Below are 8,146 nucleotides of genomic sequence, written 5' to 3'. Positions count from 1 at the left end.
ATCTCCTACTTACCACTTCATTTACTCCTTAACAAAAACTTACAGTTTAAAATGTTAAGTATAAGGGTTGATTAAACGCCAAAAGGTACACAAATCAGCGAGTACCCAACATTTCATTAATACTTCATTAATAGTTAAGTAATTCTACTGCATTAATTTTCATTAATAAGTTATTTTTTAGAATTTATTAGATGTCGCAGACCCTTATGCTGGCCACTTCATTTATATTTTTTTGTTATAATTATGATAAATCACATATATATCTCCTTAACAAAAACTTACAGTTTAAAAAGTTAAGTATAAGGGTTGATTAAACGCCAAAAGGTACACAAATCAGCAAGTACCCAACATTTCATTAATACTTCATTGATATTATTTAAGTAATTTTACCGCATTAATTTTCATTAATATTTTTTAAGAATTTATTAGATGTCACATACCCTTATGCTGGCCATTTTCATCTACAAAATATTTGTTCAAGTAGCACACCATTTAACTTAGATTGACTGTAATATCTATTTATCTATAATAATCAAACTATTGATTACAGGTGAAAAAAAAACGTTATAAAAATAAAAAAATATGAGGCTAAAAAATTCATAAACGTTTTTTAAAAATTGCTTACACCAACATACATCAATGATTTTATTTATTTATTTTTATTTTTAAATAAAAATCGTCGGTTCAAGTTCATTCTTCGATTAAAGTAATTGTTATTACATGTAGTAGTCAAACGTTTATAATAATAGATAATAATTATCTGGCTTTATCGCAAATAATATAGTTTTCTTCAATTACATTCTCAATCTAGGTATTCATCCCACAATGTTGTGTATATGTAATATAAAATAAATAAGATATGCATATTTTTAGGACAGCTAATTATTCCAGTATTTTACTATAAGTAAAATTAGGGGAACTAAATTAAATTACAATTGAGAAATGAATAAATAATGTTGAATAATCTACTTGTTATTAACTGTGTGTTATTTGTCCTCACGAATATTTCGGTAAGACGAATTCAAGACTGAAATATTGTTTTAAATCCTCCGTGATTCAAATTTAAACAGTAGCCGACTCTAAATTTGTCTTTTTCTAATTTAACATGCATGTATATGTGACAACTTCAGAATAAAGGGCACATTAAAGAGAAATCAGAAGAATAATTTGGAATAGAGTTAAAATAAAGTACCTATTTATACGAAGATATAATATACATTTTATCACAATTATAACTATTATGAATGAACTGGCCAGCATAAGGGTATGTGACATCTAATAAATTCTTAAAAAATATTAATGAAAATTAATGCGGTAAAATTACTTAAATAATATCAATGAAGTATTAATGAAATGTTGGGTACTTGCTGATTTGTGTACCTTTTGGCGTTTAATCAACCCTTATACTTAACTTTTTAAACTGTAAGTTTTTGTTAAGGAGATTTTTGTACCTTTTGGATAGATTTTCCTTTTTGTCTATTAGCAAAGTTACGTCTGCTTTACAGATTTTTTTAAAATTTGGAATAAGCTATTCTATCATTATAACCTGATAAGGTGTTAAATCGGAACCGTAACTACCACTGGAGAGATCTTTTTAAAGAATGGTTATAGTTGCGGTCCCCCAAACCATCCTCAATAACAATTTTTTTGAGAAAGCGTTTTGAATAAAATAGGAAGGTAATTTGTACGTAAATAGCAAAATTAAACTGCGATTTCAGTACTTCCCTTTAAGAGGAGTAAGAAAAATAAACTGCGATTACAGTACTTCTCCCTAAAAGGCGAAGAGGCAAAGATTTTGAATCGAACGACAATTCATTGATGTAAATCGGTTCACTCATTCATAATTTTAACGATTGCAGTACTTCCTCTTAGTAGGTGTAAGAGCATGATGGCACTTCACAGCCACGTAGAGGAGCTTTAACCACTTCTTCTTGCTAAATTTTATCAAAATCGGACTAAGCGTTATAGAAATATTGGTAAACATAGTTTTAGAAAGGGCCTAACTTGGGTGGGGCACACTCCCCTCCTTATGAGGCACAGCGTCGAGACTTTAAAAGTGCAAATCTGTACAAAATTTCGATTCGAATGACACTTCATTCATGAAAATCGGTTCACGTTTCGATAATTTGAAACGATTGCTATACTTCCCCTTAACGAGTGTAAGAGCAGATCGTCGCTTTAATGTTACGTAGGGGAGCCCTAACCCTGTGATCCTACCAAATTTTATCAAAATCGAGCTAAGATTTACAGAGTAATTAATGATAATAATTTTGGAGGGGGCCTTACATAAAGGGGGCTAACTCCTCTCCCTTTCCATGTACAGCGTCGAGACCCCCAAAAGGCACATCTACATAACATTCCGACTCGAATGACACCTCATTCATGAAAATCGGTTCACGCGTTTAGGCGCTACGTTGTTTACAAAAAAGGTAACAACAACAAGAAGAAGAAGAACAAGAACATTTTTTGAATGAAAAAGCCGTTTTTGCTCATTTTCGGCAACTTTTTTCTCGAAACCTATTAGATCTGGGTGGTTGCAAAAAAATTACAGTCATAAAGGAGGATTTGCCCTTTATTATAAAGAAAATTTGGGAATTTTATCTTTTATAGAAAAAGAGAAAAAAATTGTCAAAGTTGGGTGTTTTACAACGTTACGCTTTTTCGTGCAGTTTTTGATGATCAACCCTTATACAACTGTCCTACCGGACAGTTTTAATTAATTGCCAGATCTGTAGACAACTTGAGCAAAATCTTTGAAGATTTAGAAAGAGCGGGTCGTGACGTTGGTCTTAATGTGAATTACCAAAAAACTAAAGTCATCACAAATACCGTGGGGTTAGTCGGATAAGAATATATCATCCCAGTATAGAAGTTGAAAATGTTGTTTATCTGGGTCAAACAGTTTTTTTTCAAAACGGGCTCCCAAAAGAAATTCAGAGGCGCATTGCTTTGTCTTGGAGAAAATATTGGTCCTTGAAATGCATAATGAAGGCAAACAAAGACATTAAATGGAAGAGCTATATATGTCAACTGCAACATACTTCCTGTGCTGACGTATGGATGCCAAACTTGGTCGACCACAAAGCAGTAGAGAAGAGAATAGAAATTTGACAAAGAAGCGTTGAGTATGGAGTATGCTAAGCATAAAAAGAAGAGAAGATCAGAAGCCAAATTATAAGGGAGAGACGCTCGGTGCTGAAAGATGGACATTTGGCCAGAAGGATACCTATAGATGGACAAGAATGGTTACGGAGTTCTTACCTTTAGAAGGATAAAGGAAAAAGTAAAAAAGGTAGACAGCGCAAAAGATGGTGCGACGAAGTGAAAAAAGAAGAGGGAGTCAGCTGGATGAGTAAAGTGGAAGACAGAGCCTACTGGAATAAGAAAGTAGGGAACTCTTATTCTTAGGTACGGTCAAAGGACCAAAACTCGCCTATGGCAAGGCCTACATATTTACAGCAGAATTATTTAATCTGAGCGATGGATATTTATTTGTGTTATTTTTCTGTAAAATATGTAAATAAAGGCGTATTATTAATATTTGGGTTAGAATTGTGGACTAATGACTTAAGATTACAACATTAGGATAATTAGATTGGAACTGCAGATTTGTGGATTAGAATTAACATGTAGAATTATGAATTAAATTCGAGAGAGAAAGAGAGAGATTCATTGAATGAATGAAAGGGAGTAAGAATCAAAATTATACTCTAAAATAATCGTATTTAAAGAAAACTACACCTTTTCATAACAAGCATATCGACGAAAACTTAGTTACATTTAACAAATCATTCTTAATTATTTTTATTTCATGTGGGGGCTCGCCCCCACGCCCCCTTTCACTTCTTCTTGGGCGAAGCCCCCACACCCCCATGATCGTTGAAGTACAAAGCACCAAGTGTCATAATGTATACCGTTGGTAACTGTTAAAAAGCGTAAAAGAGAAATAACAAAGAAGAAAAGCTAAAACAAGTGTACATTGACAAATACAAAGCAACATTCCTCAATAATAATACAGTTAAACGGAATTTCTAAAGAGGTTGCCAACTACAGATCCTGTAGCACTAGTGCAAACTAAAGCCACAAGAAAGCACATTGAAATGCACAATTTATGTAATGAATTCCTCTCATTTTTCTTCTTCATTTCACTGTAATAAAAATAAATAGTGAAAGTAATAATAATAGAAAATTCAAGTCCAACTATAACAATCTAGAAATACTCTACTGACCATAATTTTAATGAAAATGTATTGAATATTCAGTAAATGGTGAGATGTTAACATGGAAAGTGTAGTGCCAATAAACTCCGCTAGAATGCATTCGCATGCTCCATTGCTAGTAAAAGAAATGTAATTATTAATTTTTCCCTTTTTTCCTTATACAAGTCAACCAATTATTGTATACAAAATAACTAATAAATATTACCAAGTCGCAATTACCAATTGAAATAAGGAAAACGTAAAACAGTTAAATTGATCAAGTAATACTATTGAATTAGCACAAAAATCAATCAAAGCAATAATTTTAAAGAGAAATAAAAGAAATTAATTATAAATAAAACTTGCAGAAAGTATTAAAATGAATAAAATGCAACATTAAAAAAGCCTCAATATCAATCAAAGTCAGTCAAGTGCTGCAATAATTTAAAAAAACTGATATTTTAAATAAATACTAAGAAGCACAATTGGCAATATAATCTATACCAAAACCATTCTTATTAAAAAAAGAAAGAAGAAATAAGTATCAAAATAAATAATTAAATGTAAAACTTGTTTAAAGAGTATGCATCTTAATTTTTATGGAAATACATACAATTAACAATTAACAAAAGTACAATTGTTGAAATAAATGCTTTTCTAAATTATAATTTATTATTGAGAAATGAAAGAAGTAATAGAAATACATTAATGACCTTAATTTATAATAAAAAATCTATTCATTGCTCCATTCACATCTCACAATTGCAACTGTGCAGTACCAGCAAAATCCGATAGAAAGCATGACCTGGCCCTATGCCCATACATGTACAACAAGTGAAGTTATAATTCATCATTTTCACTTTTTCTTTCAATTATTAATACTTTTTTTAAAATAAAGAATAAATAAATAATGCAAAAAAGTATTAAATATTGACAATTTCAATAAAAGAGATAAAGTAAAAAGTGAAATAGTTGAATAATTTATACAATTCGAAACAACACTTAAATTCATTATCAGTGGATGGTATTAAGTTAAAAAGAATGAATAGACATAAAAATGAACAATTAAAAAGTATAAAATCCATAAAATACAATAATTAAATACGTTTGATTCTCGTATGATCCGGTGTAAGAATAGCTTACTTAACAATGCGAGATATGTGGGCAGGAGGTGGGGTTTCCATTAGCTGTTCATGTAAACTTCTTCATATTAACAGCAAAAATGAAATAAATAGAAAATAACGTAATATTCATCTTTATTGATTGTAATAATTACTAATTTCACGTAAATGGCAAAAAAAAAAAAAAGAAATATTTCAATGATTATGTCGTCTAAAATCATTAAAGACATGAAAATTGATATTTCAAATAATGTGAAACTACTAAAATCAAGTCAAAACAGCGTAATAATTAAAATAAACTCACTTGCATTAGACGCCAATTTCATCACACGCTGCGCAATAAAAGTGGAAATTTAGCGCGCTTCCTGTCTGGCTAAAAGATACACCTGTGTTGATGATTCTACACTATCACTGCACAATACCAACAAAACGAAGGTGGCCCTGAAAAGGCCACTTGTTCATTAAACTAGGGAAGCTAGAAACACTGTACGCGGTAAATGAAGTAACAAGTAGCGCACGTAATAAAAGAAAACTTCAAATTTAGGCAGATTTTCCAATGTATATTAGAAAACAGCCGGACCATAACGTAGACAAACTTTCTATTGGCTGAGTTCGTAACTCATGGCTTGTCAATTTTGCAAATATTGAAATAAGTAAATTTATGGCTTGAAATGTTGTCAAATGTTGTTACACTGTGAAATAGTAAAGAGAAAAAACATTTATTACAAAAGGAATAAGAAATTATTGAATAATATTTAAAATATGGAATTTTCAATAAATAGAGATTGCAGTTGTGGCCGATGGAGTCGTCTGCGTCAAGGGGGGGAACTTTACTGCAGTACAAGTATTGTACGAACGTAGCCAATAGGAATTGAGATAGAGCTCTATATAACACGGCCAGTTGACCGCTCTGGTCAGTCACTCAAGAATTTTTAAACCAACAACATCTCGTGCAGAGCATCTGCCAACGTGGGATTATACAGCTAAGCCAGCAGTATCAAGTGAGAAGAGGCTAGCTGGCCATGATTCGCCTGGATGAAGGCGCAACGTGGGTCTAAAAAATTCGCCTGGACGAAGGCGCAGCGTGGGACTATAAAATTCGCCTGGACGAAGGCGCAGCGTGGGACTATAAAATTCGCCTGGACGAAGGCGCAGCGTGGGACTATAAAATTCGCCTGGACGAAGGCGCAGCGTGGGAATACCATCTCATCTGTAACACCCCAGTACTAGTTACTGGTGATATTTTTGAAATGTTCGCTGGGTCTTCGGACTGGGCGGACCTCCCTCAACAAAGCTGTGGTGACACAGCACGCCTTCGAGTTAGGGGCTAGCCCACTTGTGTGGTTTTGCATCTGGGCTTCTGTCTGTTTTATACAGATATGTTGCTTGTTGCTGACCAGACAAGTGAGAATAGCAGAGAGCAGTTCTCTGCCGGCCTGTAAACACGTCTTCCGTTCTTTATGAACAGAGACTTGTGTTGTTTGGTGTGGCACAGTTTCTAGAGGCTGTGGTAGACCAAGTCAACTACAGGCAGTTTGGAACTTTGCCTGAAAGGTGGGGTAAACTCTTGGCAGGCCAGTAGCACACTTGTCTTCGGGCCCAAGACTCGTGTGCTAAGTGGTCAGGAGTTCAGGCTAGCTAACGTGCTAGTAACATTAGCTGCCCTGGACTGTTGATCCACAGCCATTTGGTGTTTTCCTATCTGTAATTATTTTTCCCTTGCCCGCGCAGCAGAATGCGCCTTTACAGGGCGCGTTGCGCACATTTTTTTATTTATTTATATGATAATTTGTTGGCCAAGAAAATTTTTTTTTGCTTCTTATTTCAAACACAAGTTTCCCGCGCTTTTTCAAATTATTTCTTTTTGGCGCTTTTTTTTTGAAAAACAACAAAACCCAACTTAAAGAAATATTTTCATTTGTTACCAAGTGCGACTCTGAGTTGACAAATTTGGAGAAGTATTACAAGTACAAAATGTTTTGCTACTTTTCCAACACTATTTCCCGCGCTTTTTCAAGTTCAACTTTTTTTCGCGGTCTCTAAAAAGAACTAAACCCAATTATAAAGAACTAATATCTTTTCGCTAAGTGCGGCTCTGAGTTGACAAATTAGACAGCTGGCCAGAACGAATCCGCCTTTGGAATCGTTGGATTTGAATCAGTTCCAGGGTTCGAATCAATTCCAACAACTCGTTCACTCATTAGTAAAAATGTCACGCAATTTATTAAAATATATCATTAAAAGTTTGTTACCTTTCCCAGTGTATAAAAAAACTATCCCTAATTTCTAATTGCTCTGATAAATATAAAATTAACGACGTAACACAAAAATACACTAATCAATTATAAAAATTAAAGTAATGCAGTTTAGTCATTATCTAGCTTCACCACTGCAACACTACAGTTAATAGAGAAACGCAAATGAGTAGCAAATTATTCCCATAAAAAAATTCTAAATTCTTCAAGTAAAATGATAATTACTCATAAATAAATTTACCAACAATTCAATATCAAGCTTTAAAAATATTCTCTTATTATTTTACAAAAAGAAAACGCTGGACACTCTTATTCTTATCTTCATTGGCCTAACTTTAAACCTGTTCAATGTCTGTCTGTGAGACGGTCAAAGTAACACTCAGCCAAAATGTAGAATTACCTAATTGCTTTATTTACTGCAGTATCCCATCTGTTGGATCCTCGCAAGGAGTTGCGGCCCCCCTTGACCAGAATTTTCTTTGAGCGACAATTGTCCGTTGACAGCATTGGTTGTTTGGACGTGGTGGGGATGGTGACCAGTGCAAGGCAGAAGTTCAGTTGCAGTTGCCCT

At 33.4% G+C, this 8,146-nt stretch overlaps 1 long non-coding RNA gene across 1 annotated transcript; it reads right to left on the bottom strand.

Annotated features, from left to right (window-relative positions):
* Positions 1–2,259: 2,259 nt before the first annotated feature.
* LOC141460318 (uncharacterized) lies at positions 2,260–6,385 on the bottom strand. The gene is made up of 3 exons (XR_012461857.1): positions 5,625–6,385; positions 4,230–4,335; positions 2,260–4,148 (listed from the first exon to the last, which is right to left on the bottom strand). It is a non-coding gene; the product is annotated as an uncharacterized lncRNA (long non-coding RNA).
* Positions 6,386–8,146: the final 1,761 nt, after the last annotated feature.

The sequence above is a fragment of the Rhodnius prolixus genome, unplaced genomic scaffold, assembly GCF_049639745.1.
Source record: "Rhodnius prolixus isolate KJV_2025 unplaced genomic scaffold, Rpr scaffold_6, whole genome shotgun sequence".
In the NCBI taxonomy this organism is placed as follows: domain Eukaryota; kingdom Metazoa; phylum Arthropoda; class Insecta; order Hemiptera; family Reduviidae; genus Rhodnius; species Rhodnius prolixus.
The sequence above is the reverse complement of the archived record's forward strand: the minus strand, read 5'-3'. Positions and strand labels throughout refer to the sequence as shown.